The 25,883-nt window shown below is 33.0% G+C and overlaps 2 pseudogenes; both read right to left on the bottom strand.

Annotated features, from left to right (window-relative positions):
- Window positions 1–379: 379 nt before the first annotated feature.
- On the bottom strand, window positions 380–1,291 carry LOC149558105 (short-chain dehydrogenase/reductase 2 pseudogene; annotated as a pseudogene).
- Window positions 1,292–2,622: 1,331 nt separating this feature from the next.
- LOC149558104 (beta-galactosidase 3-like) overlaps window positions 2,623–25,883 on the bottom strand; it is a 35,599-nt pseudogene continuing 12,338 nt past the window's right edge.

Raw genomic sequence — 25,883 nt, 5'->3', positions numbered from 1 at the left:
AACAGTTGCATAAATTTGATGTGACTTCCTAATAACAAAGGGAAAATGAAACTAAATACATTTATTATAGAAATGTGCATGTATTCTGTCAAACTGATGCTTTAATTCAACTGCCCATAGCCTACATCAACTCCATAAACAAAAAATGTGTCATGCTGAAGCAAGCAATCTGTGAAGCCACCTATGGAAACACTAGAGTCTAATGCAAATTTTTCAGCAACATCAATATTTAATTGCTCGAGTGCTCCCTCCAACTTGTATCATGCTCTGCCAATGGTTTTCTTGTTACAAGGGTGTCTGGTGTGAAGAGAAAATCCAATGACATATACAATGAAAATATGTTGTCAGCTACTGCTAAAGTCAAGAGTATTAAGGATAATCACCTACATATGTATTTTGGAACTTCAATAGTAATATCAATGGAAGCCTTCTCTGAAATAGACATCCCATCCTTGCCTGCCACTTGCCCGTCAACTAAAACCTTACCTACAAAAGACATAATATTACAAAGTTTAAGAAGACAATATATTAGGTTACTAGTTCATGTTAATTGAGGCTACTGTAATATATCAAATCTACTAAGTATTGATTCCAGCATGGAGAGTTATTCATATTAATAGAACTAAAGAGGAGACAATATTAAGTTGTAGATATTGGTTTCATCAAATCCTACTAGATATTTGATTTCAAGGTGGAAGACAACTTATGCAAAAGAAAATTACATATTATAACTTTACCTCACCTTACCCATTGAGCATAGATTTCAGATAAAAGAAAATGTATTCTTACAAAGTTAAAAATTACCATCAAATCATGTTGTATTTGTGAAACTGATCCAACTTGAATTGTAGCTTCCTTATTAATAGTGGTACCAAAGATGCCAGCATTGTTCACCTACAATAAATCATTTCAGAAGGTCAACTAAAAGTCCTATATTCCTAAATGAAGTGGGCATATTGTCTGCTAAAAAGTAGAAACACAAGTTTGGTGTAATTTGAGGTTCTAGATGACTAAATAGAGAAGATAATGAGAGTTATTTAAGGCAGAATAATACCAAGATGTCTAGACCACCATAATTATCCTTGAGCCATATTGAAGATTCTGAAATACTCTGCAAGCTTTCTATATCTAGCTCATGGAATACAACATTGTTGAGACCCTCATCATGAAGGGTTTTGGTGCCTCTCAATCCTCTGCTGAGATCTCTTGAAGTGAGAACAACTGTCAAACCATTTTCTGCCAACTGACGTATAATTTCAAAACCTATTCCTTTGTTTGCCCTTGTGACCATAGCTACAATATCCTTAGTCCACCATCTGCATTCAACATTTATTTTCCCAAATAATTCTTTCAGCTTCCAAAAAAATGTTTGTAATTGGATCTATGATCCATCTTTGTATTTGATGTTTTGATGTAATGAAGCCTAAAACTATAAAGGCAATGTAATAGAGGTAAATGGTATTAAAAGATTAAAATGCACCTAAGGGGTTATTAAGGGTCATTTTGTGGATCCTAGCCTAGTTATGGGATTTAAAGACCTATATGGTATTGGACCAATTTAATATGGTTTTTAAAAGCCATTAAATATTGTAAAAGCACTAAAAGTTCTCAAAAGTTGTACTTTGCCATGTTGGCAATTTAGGTCTAGTAAGGCTTGTACGAGGTTTAAGTGTCTTTGGAAGGGTTAGTGAAGTTATAAAACCTTTGAAAAGGTTAGTAAAATTTATTAAAGGCATATATGATTGTAAGTTGTCAAAGTTGACACTTTGTGTCAACTTAGAGAACAAATTTCAGTTTGTAACTGACTGTTACTGCTATGGTTAGATAGCAGTGGGTATTGGCTTTGTTTGGCTATTTAGTGGAAGGTGGTCAAGTTTTAAAGGAAATGGAGAGTTGGTGTTTGGAAAAATAAGACATGTAATAGACTCTAGAAGCAATAAAAACAAGTTTTTTCTCTATTAACTAGCCACTGTTCCAGTATAGTCATAATCAATACCTCTGAAATGATAGTTGAGTTTGGCTCTCGATTGATCATGATGTAGGAGTCTTAAGGAAGTTGTGCCCTAATCTTTTCACGCATTTTCTTCCTTCTTTCATATTTTTTAGGTTCAAATAATCGAGCTGGTGTTTGTAAGACAATGATTGGTAGAGCATAGTCGGGTTTAGATTTGAAGTTTTCTACAATGTGGCAACTCTTACACCCTTTGTGATCTATGTGATTGGTGGAATATTTCCACAACATTTTACATACTTGTATATTATTATTTTTCTATAGGAGAATAGAGAATCTTGGTGGAGAAGCAGTGTTGAGTGCTTATTTGCTGATTGTGAAAGAGCCTATGTGAGCACCAATCAACATGAATGAGCTTTCCTTCAAGGATAATGATATTTGGTGAAGGAATATGTATGGGGAGGATATTTATGAAGTGATGGTGCAATCCTTTTGTTTTGGTGATGTTGTTAGAGGTCTCGTTGAACAGGCCCTAGTTTAGTGACCCTAGAACCAAGGGTTTGGTGACAAATGAATTAATCAATAATTAAAAATTTAAATGGATAGAAACTATTCTTTTCTACTCCAAATTATAGTATCAAATAAAAATTTTGCATTAACATGGTTCATACCTAGTAAAACCACTTTTGTATTGACAAGTCTTGTGTTCCCTCCTTAAAGCCACTAAGGGTAAGTGGACCAAGAATCCCTATATTCCAAGATTCAAAATGGGGTCCAATATTCTGTAACATAAAAAAATAAATCAAGAATTAGTATCTAATGTGGAAAAGCATTATACTATTATAGTGATAACCAGTAATATTATATCTGATTTCATTTCACATAAACAACTAGTGACTAAATTCTTATACATGAAATTAGACATAAAACAAGATACTGGCATCACTACACCTACTATTTTCACTTTTGCATCTACCAAATAAGACAAAAATATAGAAGCAATTGCACATATGTGGTTTGAAACAAACCTGTAAACCAACTGTCATACTCAAGAGTGTAATTATGTTTGTTCCAACCCTAAGCTTCACACTAGATGGATATCTCACTTTATGGTTTTCCTTGCTTCCAAATTGAGAGCCTATCAAAAGCATAAATCTAGCATGAAAAGTCCTCCCAATTCTCAATTTCTATTTCTCAACATCCAAAAACCAAAAACAAAAACACTGACCAAACTAGCAATTATTAGTCCACTCTGATTGTCTAACACAATAGCACTAAATTAGAAAACACACTCTGAATTCAAGGATGTTGGATGATCTTATACCTGCAAATTCTCCATTCATGAAAACATGCAATGCATCACGTACTGAATCTATAGAAAGAACTAAAAGACCACCATTCTTTATAAAAGGCTCATCCTCACCAACTTCAACACTATACCATACATGATACAACAAATGTATTAATATGTGAAACTGCCAATTTGTGCCCAGTAAAAAAAAAACTCTTAGGTTTGAATTGATTCAAGATTATTTTTTAACAAACTAGATTCGTGTTCAAAAAACAAAGTTACAAACTAACCATATGACTATTCATCAAGTAGTCTTCCTATCCACAATTCAACATTAAACATTTAGAATCTAGAGGAAGCATTAAATAATAGATCTACTTGGAAGAAAAAGTAAAATAATTGTTTATGATTTCCTTAAATATTCCTCTGTTATCAAGAGTAACATGTTAATATTTAATGGAGTAAAAAACTTAAATTGTTAAAATAGAAGAGCATTTAGAGCTCAAATACAATCAATATGGATACCGTAAAACAAGTCAAATGTGAAGCATAAATGAGAAGCAAGGAACAGCAAGAAAAATATTTCCAAAAATGGAAAAGATACGAATGCAAGACACTAAATTAAGTTATTCCGCAAAAAGCATAAGCATGCAAGAGATCAACTAAAGTTATCTTGTGATCTATGGATTAGAATAGAATTAATTTTCTAATCATTCTAAGATACAGTTACAAATCTCAACAATGTGAAAATCGGAACCAACAGAAAACAATCATTCTAATTAGTAAGAATGTTTGATAAAATATTCACCTTGGTAACCATTTAGAAAACTACAGGAATAAAAAAAGATGTGGAAAAGGTATATCTTACCTCATAGCGTACCACAAGTAGTCGGTATTATCTCTTGTAGTGTTTATCTACTCCAGCAAACCTATTGTAGTGAGAGAGCTATCTACATTGGAGGTAACATATTTCTGGAATGATTCCCAAGAGAATCCCTTAACGGGTGTCATTTTCATTTGAGTTGTTTGGACAACAACCTGTCATAGAGAATGTGAATTTATTTTTGCCATAAATTCTACAACTCATGTGCAACTGAAGTAATTCAAATACATTCTATCCATGTATAGAAGAAATATAATGCACTTTAGAAGAGAGCATATTTTAATAAATAAATTTTCACTGTGAAGATGAAAAAATGTAGAAAATCCTTCCATGTTGCTCCTTTCAGATAAGCATTGAGATTAAATAGTAACAAAAGTTTCATAGGCAAGTGTGACCATTTCTTTTAAACAAGATACTGGCACCTCTACCCTTATTATATTATTGAGAGAGGTTCTAGTTTAATAGAGAAGCATGACATGAATCAATAAACAAAAAAGTACAGAGAAATCCTACACATTGCTCTTTCAGATAAGTATCAAGATTAAATAGCGATAAGAGTAGCAAGGATCATTCGAAAATATTCATACTTAACAATGAAACCCTCATCTTGTTAGGACTTGATCAAATAAGAACATGTAGATTGTAGTTCAAAAATAAAGGGCGTAGATAGTCTTAATTTGTAAGCACATTGGCATTTTAAAGAAATTAACTATCACCTTGGTAGTATTGAACACTGAGTTTCTGCAGTCAGGGAGAACACTAATAGACCATGCAGGGATGTGATAGTGTCACTTGTTAAAAAAGACTGCTGCATTAGAGTTTGCATCAAAATTTGCAAGGAAAGAAACACAACTTCCACGCCCTACAAAATACACATAAGACTAAAAAGACAATGTTGTCAGCTCATTGTGTTTATAATAGCATTATCAACTTCTTAATTTTTTTCCCCCTTTTTCAAATGAGACTTTAAAGTTTAATCTAAAAATAGTCTATAAAGTAGCAAATCAGTCAACACGCTCAATTTACTTGCTAATAAGTGCCAACAGAGTTAACTTGAGGATCACCACTAACTAAAGTAGCCTCACAAAGCTTTATAGCCTTGTGTGATTCCTTAAGATGTCCCCACTTTGGTTTCCTGAGAAGCCCTGCCAAGAAAGGAAAAGAACAATAGTTCATGTTCTAATTCCTGAAGACTTTATAGTATTTTTGAGATACAATAAAAATACCAAGCTCAAAACAATTTACATATTTAAAAATACTGAAGATCCAACTGATTTAATTTGACCCAAAGGTAGCAAGGAACTTAAAGTGGGATATAAACCTTATCTTTTATAAAGATAAACAAATGTATTGCTCTTTAAGAATTTTATGTAACTCATAAAAAATTATCTGTTCCAGTTTGACACTATTAACAAAGAAGAATATCAGCACAAGTCTTATCTCATGCCCAAAAAAACATACCATATTCATCAATAGGTGCATCATAGTCATAACTAGTTGTAATGAAAGGCCCTCCTATAGTGCGGCCAAAATTTGTTCCACCATGATATTGCAAAGAAGAGAAACTGAATTAATATAAAAAATGAGGCCATATAAGAATGGCATGTGCTAGGATAACCCATTTTCTTCAAGATGAGCTCAAACATATATAATAGTTCACAAACGATCCTCCTTTTTGAATAAAGCGAGCAATTGCAAAGGCTAGATCTTCAACAGGTCGATGAGAAGTAGTACCCCCAAATTCTGTAAACCTACAAAAATAGTAGATAGCGAACTTATAATTATAATGTTAATGGTATTCAATGTACCCACTGGTTAAAACATAAAAAAGAAAACACTTTACTATCATTTCTTAAAAATCTAGAATCTACAAGCCATCAAGAAAACCGATTGCCTAATTATTGCAAATAGCACTATATAAGCAATTTTCAAAATTCAATAGCATTGAGAAGAGGAAATGATCTATACCAGCCACTCCATGCCTTAGTCCACATTGATGGTTTGTAGGGTTTTTTAGGTACCAAGTTGTCACAGTAGAAACCATTGCAAGTATTAATCTGTCAAAAATATTCAACAAAAGGGTTGAACTGTTGAATATGCAGATTATCAACAAGAATTATTATAGGAACATAAAATAACATGTAGACACCTCAGAAACCTGAAAGCTTACATTACATTATTTACCACTTCTTGAATTGTTTGGATAAGTGTACATTACATTAAAATACAAAAACTTAAATGCTAGGAAACTGAACTGACGAAATGGATTTAGTGTAATTACAAGGACACAAGATAATTCCAAACTGACCATCACAATTGATAGAGGCATAAGAGTCCCCAAACCTCAAAATAGAAATGGATCATATGAAATAGAACTCACCACAGGATCTGGCGCATCATCCTATTTGCACATAACCTAGGGTACACCCGTACCCAATCCCATAGCCATTTGTGTAGCCCAGTTCATGTATGATGCCCCAGTAGGCCCGAACACCACTTCATCAGGCTTGTATTCATTTTCTACCTATGAAGAGGATGAATTTGATGGTTAGGGTATTCATTGATTCCATACAGATGTACACTTAAAACTCTTCTTGTTTCATTGATCTTTTATAAGATTAGTGGCCTTAAGATAGAAAAAATTGCCTTAACACATATTCATGGTAATGTTGTAAGAAACACACACACCTGGGACATAATAATAGGTCCACCTTCAAACTCAAAGAGCCCTTCACTCTTCATTAAGTCCACAAACTTTGATGTAAAATTTTGCATTGTCATCTGCAATACTCATCACTTATTCAATACGAGAAACTAGATCAAATATTATGCATTAAAATCTTGTAAAGATACAAGGCATTTATAAGTCTTAAAAGTGTCATCATTTCATAGAGAAGCACCTTGAAAGGCTCATTATCCATCCTAAAGCTGATGCCAGGGACAAACTTTAACCAAACTAGAAAGCCCCTACAAATTGATCAATAGCATTAATATCCACATTTAATAAACCATGTTGGGTGTTTGAAAGAAGAGAACCTCGCATGTAATATAGATCAGTTATAGAAAATTATACCCAAAATTCAATTTGGCATAGACATAAGGACCAATTTGAAGGCTGACATATAATCCTTCTTATTGCACTGTCTTCACAAACTTTACCAGATCGAATCTCCCCTCAAAATAGTACTGCAAAAGCAATAAAGCAATACAGAGTCAAAAATAACTTCAGTACCTTTGGAACCTGCAACATATTGTGAATCTAAATGCAACCCTATACAATAGGATGTCTTCCTCTCATCAATTGCAGTCTACCCCTGCCATTTAATATATAAAAGCTCCACTTATCTTCATTATCTTTAGACCTACATGATGTCTTCAACTCGGTACTGCAACATGTGAGTACCTAAGCCAAGTTATGCAAATCTAGTAACTACTACTTAAGGAAACAGTTATGGTTTATCATCATAGGATGATTTAAATATCAAAAGAAGCAGGTATGTGGTTAATGAGTTTCCAATCACTTCTTGACTATCCAATGAGAAAGCAATAGGATTTAAAATATACAAGCTCACAGCTATGATTTTAATAACCGATTCATGAGTCTTCCATAGACCTATACACTTAGCAAAAGTGTGCCAAATAACAAAGAGGTAGCATGCAACAAAAAAGAGATTGTGCACAAACATAATTAAATGTCTTCTGCCTTACAAATTCAAATTCAATTATTGAATGACACTAAGAACTTTGTGCACATGTTATAGAAAAACTTGAATGGTGCAAAGGCTTGTGCAACAGACAGAGGTTTGCATAGAGAATTGAAAAATGATCAAAAACCATTCGCCCTGTATAATAGTGCTAACAAATTTTACAAATCATGTAGAAGCTTTATCATTAACACACAAACTAAATTGTTTTCCTGAGCTAACACAAGGCACACAGAAAATTCTAATTGAAAGCAGAACAAAAGGGCAATAGATACAAGCCTTGAATTTGTTTGATGTGTATCTATTGAAAAATGTTCTAGAAATTTGCTAAAAGATAGATCAAGCCATACACAAAGGAGAAGCCTTTCCTTGCTCCATTTATTCACAAGAAGAGCAATAGATACAGAAAGCCTTGCCTTTCTCTATTTCTCCATTTCTAATTGAAAGCATAACAGAAGGGCAATAGATACAAGCCTTGAATTTGTTTGATGTGTATCTATTGAAAAATGTTCTAGAAATTTGCTAAAAGATTAATCAAGCCATACACAAAGGAGAAGCCTTGCCTTTCTCTATTTCTTCACAAGATGCCCTTGGAACTAGATAAATCTAATTTGGTCTCATGAAAGTAGAGCCTTATTCTGAGCTACATCATGTAACATGCACATGGATATAATACTTGATATGTTAAAAAATGCAAATGATAAACATTGTTTCGGTAAAATATATCAAATTGGAGATTAAATTCCAAGATAAAAAGAAATTCTAGAACTTTTTATTTTGGGTTCATCAAGCTTAGAGCTCAAATGAAACCATGTGGCTTTTACACTAATCTAGATTAATACAAAGATTAAATGGATATTCAGATAGGTCACCCACCCTAGCTCATAATATCTTGCAAGAGGAAACATGTCCATTAATAGCAAGAAAAATGGAGCACACCAAATTTGATGACTGTTCCAATCTCCAAAAATATATATGCCTACCAATTTACATTGGTTTTATGGTCACAATTTGCAACTTATAGCTGATGAACCCTCTAAGCATGTGACAAATGACCCCTTGAACCTACCTAACACAAAGAGCTTCTGTATGCAAAGGGAATACCTTAGCTAGGATGGGGGTTTTCTACAAGCACAAAGGTTGCATCTAACCTTCAACACAAGCAATAACTATCCAGTTGCCTATATAAGCTTTGATGGCCTCCTTTCCAACTAAGCAACTAATGAAAACCATTTCATGAAGATCCACTTCACTAATGAACAATAATCCAAATATCCAACATGTGAGGAAAAATATGGAATTGAAATGAGAAATGGATATCCTGGTGGCCAACTAAAAGTAAGGTGAGTGAGAAATCATATACATCAAGTTAAAGTTTTGGTTGTCTCTTGAAATGTTGAAATATGGTCAACTTCTAATCCATAAACATTGAAACTTGTTTTTGCTGTTTACATTTGATTTTGCTAGTTAAAGTTGAAACTCATTTTTTCATCATCATCAATATAATGTACTATTGTAGAAGAAAATTAAGATGTGTTTGGGAATAATGATATTAAAATACAACTTGGTTTATGGAGATACCAACATGTAGCACATGTCCCTTATGTTGGTTTTATTGGTCATGTGTGAACTTGTACCTAACTATTTGGGTGTATGCTAGCTTTGAAATTTTAATAGTTTGAAATTAAAAGCACTTTTCTCACATGTAGTAGTTGGATGTTTACATCTTGTGGAGCTCAGGTGAGAAAAAAATATAGGAACTAATTGCACACATTTGAGATCTCATCTTGCAAATATAAGTGGAATGCCCTCTTCCAATAAGCAGAGCATTATGTGGTGTTGCCCTATCTCTAGGGCTTATCCTATTAATGAGTACATTTCCATTACAATTTGGAGAATTTCTATCATCCTTACCCAGTTTTGTGATCTAATTTCAAAGTTCTGATTTGAGAAAATTGGAACATTTTTTTCTGTTGATGTTTTCCCGGACAGCTCATATTATTGAAGAAGGCCAGATGGGCCTTTAGTCAAAGAGATAGGCTTTTAGTCAAAGAGATCTTAGATTCATTTGGAAGATAATTTCACAAGCTTCTTAAAAGGTGGTTATGGTAAATATTTGCAGCAGCACAAAGGAAGTAATGGTCATCTAAATTTGGCCTTGTGATCCTATTCTTCATGTACTATTTGTACACAAAATTAGTGCAAATTATATATATGTTTCCTCCTGCATCCGCATCCAAAAAAAAATCTCTACTTCTAGAATCCGCATCTAAATCGGTAACTTAGAAATAAAGGATGAAGTTGAGTTTGTTTCCCAAACCACAATGGTGGACTACATACCCCTCCTATCCTTCACTCACAAAATCCCTCCAATGATCCATGCTTGCCAAGTGTGAAGGTCTAAACTACAATAAGGGATGAAGTTGAGTTGTGCTCCACATCACAATGGTGGAATGGATACAATAAGAGATTCTATTGAGTTTGTGTCCCACATCACAATGGTAGAATGGATAGCCTTCCTAAGTAGATTGTGTTACATCCCATTTTTCCATTATGGTCTTTTTTGGGGATTCAAGAACATGAATGTTGAATGATTAAGACGTTGGTTAATCATTATATTAGGAGGATAAATTATGTCAAATGATAAAATTATACCTTTGATGATCTTGTTAATAACAAGCATTATATTTTACAAAAAAGTGTTGATATATGTATACACGTTATGTTATCTGACTACCATATACTGGGTTAATGCAGTGGATGTAGGAGAAGTGCTTTCCCTAAGAGAGAGAGAGAGAGAGAGAGAGAGAGAGAGAGAGAGAGAGAGAGAGAGAGAGAGAGAGAGAGAGAGAGAGAGAGAGAGAGAGAGTACCTCTGGGGAAAGGGAAGTAAATCCTGCAGAAAATCCATGATCATTAAGAATATGAAATCACACATATTCACATGCTGGCAATTATTTTTTGTGGAATTAATATGGTTAACTATTAATTTGCAAACTATAAGTGCTTTTTTGACTTCTTATTAAGGTTTGAACTACTCTCCAAAATCTTGCAACAGCATAGAATAAAATTTTGATTGTGTAATTTTCTTTGGTACTAAGCGATCCTCCTTGTACTACATCTATATCTTCTTAAGAAAGAATAATGTGTGGTTATAACATTTTTTAAGTCTGAAATGATGCTTTTATGTTTGTAAATCTAAGAAATGAAATCATGCATACTTGTTTACGCATATATATTTTTCTTCAAGATTTGATTAATATATAAATAATGGAAAATCAATTAGAATGAACAATCCATTATCTAACATAAAAAAAATCAGCCCTTTCAGAGTGAAACAAAGATATCTATAAAAGAACAGAAGCTCACCAATTTCAAATCACCTTTATGTGCTCAAATATGAAGAGGAGTCCAACCCTTGTCATCTATTTCATGGGGGTTTGGCATAGACTGCCTGTGGATCAACCTTCAAAATGAAAACTACCTATCTTGAGGCATAATACACCCAACTCAAATTCAATTCAGCAAAGTGTTCAATTAGATCTCTCATCTTATCATCTGGAAATAGAAGAGATCTACTAAAACCCCTAAAACTCTTATTTGTGACTTTTAATTTTTGCCTAATTTAAAAGATGAAGGAATGTTTCTAATGATACATATACCACTGCCTCAAAAGCAAGCTAAAGGGAGAAATTAGGGAGCACAAGCGACAAATATAGAAGAAAACAATGCGAATCAAATGCCAAATTAAGAAAACCCTCAGACCATGCTCATGCTCCAGCTCCATCTCCTTCACGCATGCTCTATGAAACAATCAAATTGAAAATGATTTTTCATTTCAAAGTTAAGCCCATGTTGGTTGAAATTTCAACCAACACGGGCTTTGATTTTTTAAAAATGAAAATTTTCCTTTAAAATCTGACCAATCTAAACCTTTTTTATTGATGGTCGAAATGTTTGGTCGAAAAATGAGGTCAAATGTAGTAGTGACTAAAAAAAGGAAAAGGACTTGGTTTACGAGCATTCAACTCTACTGCTCCTTAAACAAAGTGGCTAAGAGGGGACATAAGGGACTGAGATAATAAGCCCATAACATATCGACTTGGATCTTCCACTTCCCACTTTTCTACACTTGATGTTGATGATGACTATGGGTAAATTTGTGCGCATTGGAGTGCTAGTGCCAGTGCCAATGCTAGTGGAGCCCTATTTGTGGTTCTTCTAATTTACCACTACCTATATCACCTAATATAGATGGTGATGATATTTTGTAAGTCCCATCATTTTTTTTTTAAAATGATGACTCACTGTTGACAATTGACATTATTATTATTTAATTTTAATATATATTATAACATTTGAGTTTCACTAATATATCATTAGTATTTTGAACTGAAATACTGCTGCAAATATGCATATTTTATATTTTAAATGTTTTTGTATTGATGAACTCAACACCAGATTCTTTTTGATAAACTCCTCAAACCAGACATATGAACTAAACCCAAACCACTACGAAGGCCAGTAACTTAGATTTTAAGTAAACAATCTTTCAGAAATTATTTCTTTATGTTATTGCCCCATCTTGAGCATTGTTTTCTCTTGTGGGTTTATGCATACATTGTAGGAGTATCTTGCCTTTGTTTGACTTGTTGTAGAAAATTATCTCCTACTCATCGATTGATGAGCTTAAGTGGCTTTCTAATGAATGGTTCATAAGGCACAATATTTGGTGAAGATTTTGCAAATGGGGTTGCATGCAAAGTGGGTTTAACTAGAGGAAACTCCGTAGTTAAGCACGCTCGAGTTGTAGTAGTACTAGGATAGGTGACCTCCCAAGAAGTCCCAGTGCTTCACCTCTATGAGCATCACCTAGATTCAATGAGTGCTAAGTCTTCCATTTATTCTCATGAGAGATGGGTTTGGTGAACTACTACTCATCAAATATGGGTCAATGAGTTTGACTCAAAACTCACACAGTTAAATCGTGATAGTGATATCACAATTTGACTTGTTGTGGAAAAATATCTCCTACTTATCATTTAATGAGCTTAAGGGGCTTTCTAATGAATAGTTCATAAGGTGCAACACTTGGTGAAGGTTTTGCAAACGGGGTTGCAAGCAGAGTGGGTTTAACCATGGAGGAAACTCCATAGCTAAGTGCGCTAGAGTTGGAGTAATACTAGGATGGCTGACCTCCTGGGAAGTCTTATTGCTTCACCTCTGTGAGCATCACCTAGATCCATTGAGTGTTAAGTGTTCCTGTAGTGCCTGCCCCTGGTTCGCATTTTGTTATCATTGCTAAACTCTTTTAGAACTAGTTTCATGTTGATGGTTAGTAACATTATTATGAGATTATCAGATATTGTGCTATGGATTCAGTTGATATGTGATGAGATTACTTAGACTCTACATTTCATGTATCTATGATTATTATTTTTAGTGTTTGCAGTTATTAATGATGATTAGTAAGATGATTTATTATCATATGTTTTTTTATTATGGATACTTACCCCATACTTGCATGTGTATGGTGTGCGTGTTTGCTTTGCGTGTTTTCTTTTGTATGGCATGTCTGATGTGGTTAAAGAAGGGAGTCGTAGTCACCTGCTAGTTGAGATCTACATGATGCACCACTTCTTGCCATTGCCTATTTAGTTTAGTATATATTGTGCTTGTATATGCATGATTTTTATGCAGGTTGCAGGTATCGTGTATCGACTTCCCTGAATTGCCAAGATGAGCGTACCCTATCACATTACCTCAATGATAAGAGAGAGGAGATAAATTCTCAAGTCCAAATCCCAACCCTTTAAGTCATTTGTTCTAATTAAAAAATTAGGACAAGTATCTAAGTTGAGTACCCTCCGAATGCGTCAGATGATGTAATTCGTGATATAAACCCCTTAGTTTGATTTGTATGTATTTTGGCTATGATGGATTTTTCGTATTTTTACCTTTGTGAATCTTTGGAGTATTTTCTATTAATTAAGCCTAATTAAAAGATTTAATTAATGGTTTAATTAAATAAAAAATTAATATGATATTTTAATATTTATTTTATTTAATTAATTGAAAAATTAATTAAATAAAATAATTAAATTTGAAAATAAAATAATTAAATTGGAAGATAAAAGTTATAATATTAAATTTGGAATGTGACAATATTTATTTTAATAATAATATATTTGGAGCTCATTTTTAAATAAATGACTGAATAATATTATTATTAAAGCTAATAAATATTTTAGAAATGAAGTTTAAAAAGTGAAAAATATATTTTAAATTATTAAAAGATTCTAAATCTCATATGATTAAAATATAAATATATTAAGATTGAAAAGTGGAGTTATTAAAGTTAGTGCACGAGACTTAATAAATAAATTAATTAAATTGGAAAGAGTAAAGTAAATTGGAGTTATAAGCTTGCATGGAAATTAACATGTGTCAACAACATGGGGGTTAGTGCATCAATTAAGCACAAGGTGTCTACAACTCTATGACTCATCAAAAAGGTTGGAAAAGACCCATGCTTAGTTGGTGACACCTTTCAGCGGTTTCAAGAAGCATTCCAAAAGTTTCTTGAGAGCTCTTTATATTCAGGCATTCATAGAAGCTTAGATATAGCGTGGAGAGCAATTGGGGAATGGAAGCTACAAGCTACAAGCTTAAAATGGAAGCTTCAAAGCTTACATGCATTGGAGAAGTTCATATGCTCATATATTTTCTACATGCTTCTATGCTTCTTCTAGCACTTCTAGTCATTTGGAGGTTTTCAGTTGTCTTGGATCTTGGAGGAATTGTGATTGGTAGAGAAGGAAGGGATTTTTTATGGACTTCTGAGGCATGACGGATTAGCATCAGTGTCCAGGTGCACTCGTGATATTCACATATTCTTTTTGCACTATTTCTCTTCCTGTCTTCATCATGTTTGTTATATGTATCTGAATACTCTCTGTGATTAAATCTATAATTGAAATAGGAATCTAGATATGCTATTTGGTTGAGAAGAAAATATTAGAAAAATCTTAGATCCAATTAAGGAAGAAATTAGATCTAAATGGGTTTGGGTTCAAATTAGAATCAAATTGAAATAGATTTGAAAATAGATTCAAGATTTATGGCCAAATCCATTTGTGAAATTATTGGATAAATTTAGAGAACAATTACATTTTTAAGAGGAAATTCTTAATTCATCACAAATTGTCCTGTCGCTGCCCCTTGGATAGACCCAAACTCAGTCATTCATAACTTTTTATCGTGATTGAATTTATTCAATCACTGTTGTCAGAATTGGCGCAACTTGGCCCTCTCCAACATATTTTAATTTCAGCCCGATCCAACGGTTCATTAGGGAGATATGGCCGTCATACTAGGACTGTTTTATTCAAAGACAGAGATTTCTCCATTTCTCATAACCAAGAGTTTTTTATGCTTAAACTTCACAAAAATAATATATCAAAGCATTAAATGAATTAAAGATATTATTGCAATCTTCCTTTATTAGAATCTTATTAATATGCATTAGTTTTATATGGTTTATTATCTAATCTAATTAAATTTAATTTAATTAAGATTAATTACTAGTAGAAGAAGTGTAATTAATTATTAGTCAATTTAAGTAAATAGATTTTTTAAATGAGGGAAAATTATAAGAAAAGAGATATTAATAAGTGGAATTAAATAATTGAATTATTAATGAGATCATTATTTAATGGATAAGATTATTAATGAGTGATAGTATAAATAGTTTTAACGAGAGTAATTGGTCGAGATAGAGGAAAGAAAATTCATTATACTATGATTAAATCAGAATCATCTCTTGAAAGAACATTAAATTATAATGATTCAAACATTTACCCTTAGTTGAGTTTAGAACAGTTGATTTCAAAACATTACTATGAATTGAGTTATTATGGTATTATAATACGTTATGTATTATTAAATAAATTATTGATATATCTTAATGGTGTTAAGAGTTAGTTAAATATTAACTAATGAAGTTTATGGAGGGATTCTCTAGATCGATTATTTATAGTTTGATGAGTTTATTATTTATTAATGTTTGTTGGGTTTAACAAACTATTAATAAATAATGGTTTAAATAGTTATCAACAAATTTGATTAGAGATAATCTAGTGGATATTATTTAATGATTAAAGTTTTGTAAAAAGATATTAGTTTTAGATTTGAAGTATGATTGATTTTTAATCAATTCACATTCATTGAGTTGTCAATATAATTATGCGATTGAGATTTATCTTGAAATGACTATCATTAATACGAATTAATTAAGAAAACATTAGTATTCATAAAGAATGATGAATGTGATCTATTAATAAGATTTTCAATATAGCTTGTCATTAAATATTAGCAAGTTGTTATTATTGAACTATGAACATGAACATTTGTGTATGGCTGACTTTTAGTTATTAGTCAACTAATAATCATTGGGTTGATGGTTTGGTTGTGAAATTATTAATTAAATAAATTAACTAGAGTTAATTAGATTTAATTAATAATTAAGTTATGTAATAGAGATTTAATTGATATTATTCTTTTAACAAGATTGTAAAAAAAAATATTGATATCAAAGTTGATAAGTCTTATTCTAATAACTTGAATAATGACTTAGATATTTTAACGGTTAATAGTGACAATTTAATAATGATTATAATTAAGAGGCTTAAGTGTTAGAGATCTTTAATTGAGTTTCAACCATTAAAATGTTAATGGATCATGGAATTGTGCAGCTAAGTTAATTAGTGGATTAGATTGATCATTTTAATTAAGTTATAATCTTCTTATTCATTGGTTCTTTTATGAACGAATAATGATCTTTGATTATCTTGAAAAGTTGAAGTAACCTTAAAGAAGAGTTAATAAATTAGAATATAGATCATAGTTAACTCAAGAGAACAATTAAAGGTCAATGATAATCAGTTTAGTGAATATTTATCTTTAAGTTATTCTTAAAGTATTATTTTTAATTAATAGAAGGATAATGCCAGGGAACAAATGGGTTGACTTGTAGATGAAACTTAAGACATTTGAAAATATACTTGCAAACAGAAAACTGGAAACCTCTACACTTGATTCAACTATGTAAGATAGCAAAACCAAAACATGCGTCTGCATCGTGTATTCTATATGCTTCTTATTTTTGGGTTTTGGGTTAACTAGTGTTGACCAGTCCTAGGTTGTTACCAGAGGCTCGAGAGTTATGAGATGTGATGGCATGTTGATCTTATTTGGTCTCGATCTTTTAAGCCCAACCATGGTAATGTGATCGTATGCTTTATGAAATGTTTGTATTTTTTCATCAGTCTTCATGTGTGAAGCTGAGATGTATGTGTATGAGACACTTAAGCTAATCATTTTTGAGTCATCTATTAGTTATCCTTGGATTACTTTCTAGTCGCCATGATGGGACTGAAATGTGGATTTATTTCTTGATGATGTCATGTTGTGACATGTTTGACTCAACCATTTTGGAGTCTTCGATTAGTATGATTTTGAGTTATTCTTGGTTGCTTAATGAGAACCAAATGATATTGTGATTTATTTTGAGATATATTTTGGTTATTGAGAACCAATGATTATTATGATTATCAGTGATGCCTTCAGTTGCCAATAGAGAACTATTGTGGTCATCATTTTCTATGGATGCTTTTTGGATGCTCATGGAGATTTGATGATTCTTATCTTGGAGGTTTGATGATTTTTATTATGGATATTTGATGCTTTTATGCATATTTGATGATTTTATTATGGATTATCTTTTTTGATTTTGAGATTTATGATTCCATGAGCTTAGGGTAGGTAATCTACTTGTAGTGTCGGGAAGTGGCTTGCAATGGGGGTCGGGGCCCTAAGTGGCTGCCAGGGTAACTCATTGTAAGTTTGGTTAATAAGTGATAACATTTACACACTAAATGGAGATTAAATGAACCTAAAAAGATAATTGGTTTGATGTTCTCGCCCATGCCTTGAGTGCTTGTATAGGCTAGGATGGGAGTAGTGAGAATGCATGGTTGCGATCGTGCATTCCGTAGTATGCCTCGTCAATATGAGAGGATACTAGTGGCTGCATGAGATTAGTATGGACCCATGGATTTTAGCTAACTGCTAGGGTAACTTGTACATGATAAATGTAATGACACTTTCTTGCTTACATAGTAGGTTCCTACATGTCATTGTGTGCCTTTGGGAAGTAGATGTCAATTTCTTGATTAGAACCTTTGAGTTAGTATACTTTTAAGATTCCTGGACTATAGAGATTTGTGCTATGTGTTATGGATAGCCTGTTTGGGACTTGAGATTATCTCCTCAGCATGATGGGAGTGGACCACTTAGGTACCACGCGGTCGGGTGGTAGTGTATTTTCCACTCTTATCATTTGAGATTCATTGAGACATTGTGGCTGATGCGTCCTTCGTGATGGTGGGTATGTATCCTTTCATTGTTGCTTAGCATATGTTAGTTGATGTTATCTTATGCTTTACTTTGCATGTAGTAGGATGTTTTAGGAGTGACATTCCTACTATGTTAATACCGATGATCTCTTCGGTGCTTTGGAATGTTACGCACGGAGGGATGGCTATGATCCACGATGGTCTAATGATACTATTAACAGTTGGGAGGAACCGTGCACTTAGTTTATTATGTTTGTGATTTATGGTTATCTCTTATGATGGATGTTTATATCTTTTGTAATGATGTATCATGTATGACATGTGGTTTCATTTATGTTATTGCATCATGGATTAATATTGGATATTGATGTACTTTATTTATATGGATGTTTATTCTTTCAAGCTTTTTCATACCCTATGATATGTATGGTGGATGATTGAGCAATTTGAAAATGTAATTTATGAACATTGGACTTTTCATTATTATTTCATAAGGATGTGATGTTAGATGAATAGTTAATTTAGAGGTAATTCAACGTTAAGGGATCTTTAAAGAATGTAACTTGTTATGTATGTTATGTTTACTTTTATTTGACTTGTTTCTATTGCTTCCGCAAGTGTTGTGAATGGTTTATCTTTCATGTTTTAAAAAAAAAAAATGTTACCAAACTTAGTGAAATTCTTTGGATCCCTTGGCAGGGCATTACAGTTCCATTCATTCTCATGAGAGATGGGTTCAGTGAACCACTACTCGTGAAATATAGGTCAATGACCTTGACTCAAAAACACAGTTAAATCCTAATAGCAATATCACAATTTGACTTGTGGAAAAATATCTCCTACTTATCAATTGATGAGCTTAAGGGGATTTCTAATGAATGGTTCATAAGTAACGATACTTGGTGAAGGTTTTACAAATAGGATTTGAAGTAGAGTGGGTTTAACCATAGAGTAAACTCGGTAGTTAAGGTGCTCAAGCTGGAGTAGTACTGGGATGGGTGACTTTTGAGGAAGTCCCAGTGCTTCACCTCTATGAGCATCACCTAGATCCAATGAGTATTAAGTATTCCATTCATTCTCATGAGAGATGGGTTTGGTGAACCACTACTCATGAAATATGGGTCAATGAGTTTGACTCAAAAATCACACAGTTAAATCCTAATAGCAATATCACAATTTGACTTGTGCAAAAATAACTCTTACTTATCAATTGATACGCTTAAGGGGCTTTCTAAAAAATGGCTCATAAGGCACAACACTTGGTGAAGGTTTTGTAAATGGGGTTGCAATTAGAGTGGGTTTAACCATGGATGAAACTCTGTAGTTAAGCGCACTCGAGTTGGAGTAGTACTAGGATGGGTAACCTCCCAAGAAGTCTCGGTGCTTCACCTTTGTGAGCACCACCTAGATTCAATCAGTGCTAAGTGTTCCATTCATTCTCATGAGAGATGGTTTCGGTGAACCACTAGTCATGAAATATGGGTCAATGACTTTGACTCAAAAATCACACAATTAAACCTTGATAACAATATCACAATTTGACTTGCTATGGAAAAATACCTCCTACTTATGGATTGTATCTTATCAATCATTGTTTTGAACATATATTATACATTTTATTAATGCTACCTATTTATGCATAGGAAATTATGGATTGGAGTGGCAGTTGCAAGAAAGTAGTCTTGGTTAATTTCATTATAAAAATAGTTCTTCTTTGGTTGGGTCATAATATTCAGCTAGCAACCTATGATCATTTTTTCCCATCAACATTCTCAACAATAGAAAATCGTGCAGAAGCTTTGTGTAAGTCACTTGACCTAATTTGAATGAAGTTCTTATGTAGTTGATTAGATTATCATGTGTTTTTTTTCAATTGATTCTAAGTCTTTCTTATCTATTTTCAATAGTAGTAGTTACATAGAGGGGATGCAGTGATATGTTGATAAACTTAAAAACATTTGGAAAATGCTTTTGTATAGTGATTAGATACCTCTACTCTTTGAAGAGCTATCCTTGAGTTTTTTTTTGTGTTGCTGATGTCATAGACACACCTGCACAACCATTTGTGGAGCTTTTGCACAAGAAAATTTATCATATGCAAGGCTTCCTTAAATGCAGCACAACACAAGATAGAATGCAGATATGAAAATGCTTCTTGTTCTAAAATGGCTGCATAGAGTGTTGGATCTAAGTAGCCCATCTACAATTCCATTTTTTTCACATGGGTTGTAGAAAATATGATTAAAAATTTGGGATAAAGTTCTGGATGCTTGCTGGGAGACACAGTTTGATTTAGATCATATGAAAAAAAGATAACGAGTTCCAATCTTAAAGTCAATATATCAGATCAAAAGATCAAAGCTTGATGTATAGAGAATGATTATTTTCCTATGTCTATGTATATACATGAGAAAAGATGGGAAAAATTTACAGGAAAGTACTGTGAATTTTTCAAATTCTTTTCAGTGGTATCTTCTTTGGGTACTTTGCTTTGAGGGGTCTGCTACAGGTTTTGTATTTTTCCTCATGGTATTGATTCTATTTTTTGACACATAAGGCAATGATCTACAGTATAGTAGATAAAAGAATTTACCAGCTACACTTAATCCATTAAGACAAGATTTATTGCAATTCAAGCACATGCAATAATTTTTATGAGTTGTTTGATTTGAAGGGACATTTGACATTAGATATTTAGGTACTATCTTTCATCCTACCATATATCCTTGCTCTTGGCCTGAAAAATAAAATAAGATCCAAACTACTTACCTAGATTCTGCTTCCAGCGACCAGCCAGAGAAACCAGAGATTTGATTAAGATCCACACTTATCAAAAACGTAGCTTATTTTCTCCAAACAGAGCTTTATTTCCTCATCATGTGAGAAATTCTTTTTTGCTTCGTGACCACAATCTTTGAAGTGAAAAAGAACTTGTTTGACATAGAGCTGATGCTTACCATCATGACAAGTACTTTCACACAGGTGACCGCATTGGAGAAGATCCCTACAAGGCCATGTGCAGAATAGAGGATCGAAAGAAGATGCATCTTTAATGCGTAGCACAAAAGGAGGGTCACAAGGATGTCTTGGATAATGAAAATATATTTCCTCGCTCAAACAATCTTGTTCTTTGAAATCTAACAACAAGTTCTGATTGCCACAGAAATATAGTGCTCCACTTGCTCATGATACAGAAATGCATAGCCTATTTTTCTTAGCCAAATATCCAAGATTTCTATCATCGTTGGATCTTACGAGGGAAAAAATCACAATGTTATTCTCTAAACCCTGAAACCCCAATAGTAAAACATCAAACAACCACATTGACAATGAAATAGGGCATCGAACTTTTTCATTTTCAAAACAATATGAAGCCTGTGTTGGTCAAAATTTTGACCAACACAAGCATGGATTTTTAAAAAAACATATTTTTCCTTGCATAGTAAAACCAATCTAAACCATTTTAATAGATGGTCAAAAAATTTGGTCAAAAAATAGGGTCAAATGCACTAGTGTGGGATGATAGGAAACATAGTTGTAACCCTAGACTCTCTAGAGTATCCTATAAATTTCATGATTGTCTCCCAAAGTTAATTTATCTGTTTATCCTGTCATCCTAGGATGACCATGGTTAGCTACAACTAATGCAAATATAAGTTGTAGATTAGGAAATATGACCATATCTAATGGTCAAGCAACGAAGAAATTTGATTTTATATCCTCTAGCCCAACCACAACTAGATTTAAGCACATTTGTCTAGCCAAATCTAGGAGATAAAGAAGAAGATTTAAACTCTATAGCACAAATTATGATGTTACATAGACAATCTTTCATAAATCTATAGGAAGAGGATTTATTAATTCAGAGTATCCTTACTAACACCTGTGTGGTAGAGAATGATGTATCTGATAGTTCCATGTTAGATTTAACCACATATGAAGAGTATAATGAGAATTTTACTCTACTTAAAGATCTAAACATTATTCATCAACTCTTACCATGTGAATTAGATACAAGTCCAATTTCTAAAGCTACTATGATAGAGTCTACCACTACTATTGAGCTGTCAAAAGGTCATAATCTTCATGTCAATCCTAAATTATCTTCCACATAGATGAACTAGTTAACAGAGCTTCTTCAAAGGCATGAAAAGGATTTTACATGGGTATACATTATGTACTCATAGAATATACATCAATGAAGGGTTCCTACCACTCTATCAACCCCAAAGAAGGATTAATCTAGCCCTTGGAGAAATAGTTAAAACTAAATTGCAAAAATTGCTTGATGTTGGTTTTATTTATCCTATATCTTATAGTGGGTGGGTCTCACCCCTGGTCATAGTGCCCAAAAAGGGAGGGAAATGGTGGATTTGTGTATATTACAAAGAATTGAACAAGGCAACCAAAAAACATCACTTTCCTTTACCATTCATAGATCAAGTTTTGGATACTCTAGCTGGAAAGAAGTATTTCTCTTTTCTAGATGGGTATAGTGGTCATAATCAAATAAGTATTGCTCCTAAATACCAAGACAAAAGAACATTTACATACCCATGGCATACTTTTGCATTTTCTATTTTTCCATTTGGCCTATGTAATGCTCCTACAACATTTGAATGAGTTGTCATTAGACTTTTTTGCTGATATATCACATGATTGTATGGATGATTTCACAACATTTTGAGTCACCTTTGAAGAAGCCATAATGAATCTTGAAAAGGTTCTTATCTGATGTTAAGAACATAATCTAGCACTTAATAGTGAAAAATGGTTTATGCTCATGTGGGAAGGTGTGGTACTTGGTCATTTCATATCAGTTGTAGGAATACAAGTGGATCCAACCAAGATAGAGGTAATTCTAACATTTCCAATACCTACAAAACCAAAATATTTAAAATCTTTTTTAGGTCATGCTGGCTATTATAGGCGTTTCATAATTTTTTTAGCAAAATAGCTAGCCTTTTGTATACATTGCTGACTAAGGAAGCTGAAATCATTTGGACACCCAAATGCAATGAAACCTTCCTATAGCTTAAGAAACTTTTCACCATGGCACTAGTTTTACAAGGACCAAATTGGTCAATTCCATTTCATATTCATACAAATGCATCAGACTATGCCATAGGAGTTGTATTAGGAGAAAAAATTGCCAATCCTGAGAATGGCATTTACTATATTAGTAAAACTCTTCATGGACCTAAGTTGAATTACATAGTAATAGAAAAATAATTGTTAGTTGTAGTCTATGCATTGAAAAAAATTATGTATTATGTGACTAGATATCCAATTTTTATTCATACTGATCACTCAGCTATAAGCTATTTAATGAACAAACTAGCTATCACAGGTGGTTTAGCAAGATGGCTCTTGCTATTACAAGAATTTGACATTACTATCATTGATAAGCTAGGAAAATCCAATATAGTTGTAGATTATTTTTCTAGATTGACCATTGCTAATGAAGATCCAACTCTAATTGAAGACACATTTCCAAATGAGCACTCGTTCCATATAGTAACCCATACACCATGGTATGCAGACATTGCAAATTATCTTGTTGTAAATAGATTACCCCCACACTTCTCTTATAAAGAAATGAGAAGACTAGCAGAGAAAATTTTTCAATATTCCTAGATAGATAACAACCTCTTCTATGTAGGACTAGACAAAGTTATGAGAAGGTGTGTCAAGGAAGATGAGATATATGATATATTACATGCTTGTCATGATGAACCATGTGGAGGTCATTTTGCAGGGAAAAGAATAGCACCGAAGATACTTACAATAGGATATTATTGGCCAACTCTACATAAGGATGCAATGACATATACATCTAAGTGTATCAAATGTCAAAGGATGGGCCAACCAACCAAAACTGATGAAATGTCACTCACTCCACAAGTTTTTATCACCCTTTTGATAAGTGGGGACCAAAATTCATAGGCCCAATTGACCCACCATCAAGTGGAAAATCTTACATCCTAGTATGTATAGATTATATCACCAAATGGGTGGAAGTTAGAGCAATAAAAAGTGCTAGAGATGAGAAAGTAGCTAAGTTCCTCTATGAAGAAATATTCACCCACTATGGAGTGCCTAGAGAATTTGTCACATATCAAGGAGCTTAGTTTACATAAAACATGATCATTGAGGTTGTGAAGGAGTACAACATAAGGCATCGTAAATCTAGTCCTTATCACCCTCAAAAAAATGGACAAGTAGATGTTACCAATAGAGAACTTGAAGCCATTCTAGAAAAAAATAGTACACATACATAAGAAATACTAGACAAGTAGACTAACTAAAGTTGTTTGGACATATCAAACGACATGGAAGACAACAACTAGATTCACTCCATTTGAGCTTGTCTATGGTAAAACAGTAATATTTCCCATTGAATTCCAACACAAGACACTGTGCACTACTTTAGAATTGAACTTCAATCTTCTTGTAGCACAACAAGAGAGACTCCTCCATTTAAATTTGCTAGATGAAATACAAAAGAGGGCTCTAGAAAGAACATAAATTATTCAACAACAGAAAAAATAGTGGCATGATGGACATATCATGAATAAAACATTTCAAGTAGGAGATTGGGCCCTTCTACATGATTCTTGTTTCAAAGTGAATCTAGGGAAACTATAGACTCGATGGTTAGGGCCTTATGAAATTCAACATGTATTTGACAATGGCATAGTCCAACTCACAACCATTGATCATGTTCAGTTTAAGTTACCTATAAATTGCCATAGGATGCATCTCTATCATAAGCCATAGACTAAAGCATAGTTCCTATAGCAATTTCAACCAACCGGTGCTCCAGCTCTTCTCAACATAGTTCCTATAGCAAAAGATGAAAATCTTCTTCCTACAACCATACAATGATAGAATTTTAGGAATTTTCATAATAAAACATTATTTAAGTATGAGGCCCCATTCTTCCATTCACTTTCCTCTTTCTTCATATCAACCCATATCATTTCTTTATCCACAATCCATGTCACTCACACTCTATTTTTCTTGCTTTCAATAAACAAAGCTGTCAGCAATTTTTGTGGTCATTAGCCTTTGCCACCTTGTTGACTTGCATGCATATGTACAATTTCAAATTTTTAGGTACACCAATTTCTTTTACTCTTCATTCATTTTTAAACTATAGCTTTCAATATTTAAATCTAATACTACATTATATATATATATATATATATATATATATATATATATATATATATCTTATAAGCCTTAAACTAGTCTCCCCTTCCCATACCAAAATTTTTTAAGTGAGGACACTTGTCAAATTTTAGTGGGGACTAGGAAAGTGTAGTAATTTTCAAATGTGATGGGGACACAACCCAACAACTAGAATAGACACAATAGAAAGGGGAAATTATATTAACTGAGAAAATAAGCTGGTACAAACAGTGCAGAGAAAATAAACTCAAAACATGCCTTGCGGGCTTACAATAGCATAAATCTGGAGAATATTTCTCCAGAGAGCACCTCCTCTCAAGCTCCAATCCGAACTGCCTTTTACAATGCCAGAAATCTCCTTAAATAGACCCCGGAGGGTTAAGGACTAGGAGTACATTCTAGAAAGTGCTAGTAGGCGTCCACCGACAAAATAGAAGGTTTCGGAA

This window comes from Cupressus sempervirens, chromosome 5 (genome assembly GCF_028749045.1).
Source record: "Cupressus sempervirens isolate cs-2001-9-10 chromosome 5, ASM2874904v1, whole genome shotgun sequence".
Lineage (NCBI taxonomy): Eukaryota > Viridiplantae > Streptophyta > Pinopsida > Cupressales > Cupressaceae > Cupressus > Cupressus sempervirens.
Note: the sequence above shows the minus strand (reverse complement) of the source record. Positions and strands in the feature narration are given on the sequence as shown.